Source organism: Galeopterus variegatus, unplaced genomic scaffold (genome assembly GCF_000696425.1).
Source record: "Galeopterus variegatus unplaced genomic scaffold, G_variegatus-3.0.2 Scaffold943, whole genome shotgun sequence".
NCBI lineage: Eukaryota > Metazoa > Chordata > Mammalia > Dermoptera > Cynocephalidae > Galeopterus > Galeopterus variegatus.
The window spans coordinates 718,719-719,818 of record NW_007727054.1 but is presented as its reverse complement, the minus strand read 5'-3'; the positions used below and the strand labels follow the sequence as shown (position 1 = coordinate 719,818).

General features: G+C 41.5%; 1 pseudogene; it reads left to right on the top strand.

The window, feature by feature from the left end:
• LOC103591220 overlaps positions 1 to 1,100 on the top strand; it is a 19,842-nt pseudogene that overhangs the window by 15,974 nt on the left and 2,768 nt on the right.

Genomic DNA, 1,100 nt, shown 5'->3' with positions numbered 1-1,100 from the left:
TTCCCCTGCTCTTGGGATGAAGTTCAAATAATTTATCAAGGCTTAGGGACCTTTCATTTTTTTTTTTTTTTTTGTCAGGCCAGTCTCTCCAGCCACACCACCCATCACTCTCATTCAGAGTTCCTAGGCAGATTCAATGATCTGAAAAGGCAAATCATACAGTCTATATCTTGCACATACTATTCTCTCTGCCTGGAATGCTCTTCACCCACCACCTTTCCCTTTACCTCTCACACCTATGAATCCTTTGGTTCTGAGTTTGCATATCATGTATTTTGGTAAGAATTCTCTGATATCCCTCACAACTACCAAAACTACCACCAAAACCAAGGTTAGATGCAATCAGAGCACACTCTTCTTCATCCACTCACTCTGTATCATATTGCTCTGTTTACTTTTTTCATAACACCTACTACTATCTGAAATTATCTAATTTGTTTAGTGATTTATTTCCTGTCTCCATGGAATTAGGGTACTTAACACAAAGTAGGTTATCAATAAATATTAGTCAAATAGATGAACAAAGAATAAATTGAGGGGCAACATTGCAATTCTTTATTACGTTTCTCTATTCACTTAAGAGCCCTACTGTACTGTGAAGTCCACAAGAGCAGAGACCTCATCTCTCTTATTTCTACAGTACCTAGAACAGCAGAAAAAGTTGTTGATGTAATGATGAAGATTGTTACATAAAACCACTCAGACAAACACTCAGGTAGGAGGAATTATTTAGAGAATATGGAGTTGGAATAAACCATACATATAATACAATCTAGCCTCTTAGTCTCATAAAAAATAACAATATTTAAGATGATATAGACTTTACATTTTATCCAGGACAGCTATTAAAAATGGCTATGTAGGGCCGGCCCGGTGGCACACTGGATAAGTGCGCCGCTTGGGAAGCGCGGTGGCGCTCCCGCCCGAGGGTTCGGATCCCACATACAGACCGGTTCCCGCTCACTGGCTGAGCGAGGCGCGGGAGCAACACCGAGGGTTGCAATCCCGTTGCCGGTCCCCGGTCCAGTACGGGGGCAACACTGAGGGTTGCGATCCGTTGCCGGACACGGAAAAAGACAAAAGACAAAAAAAAAAAAAAA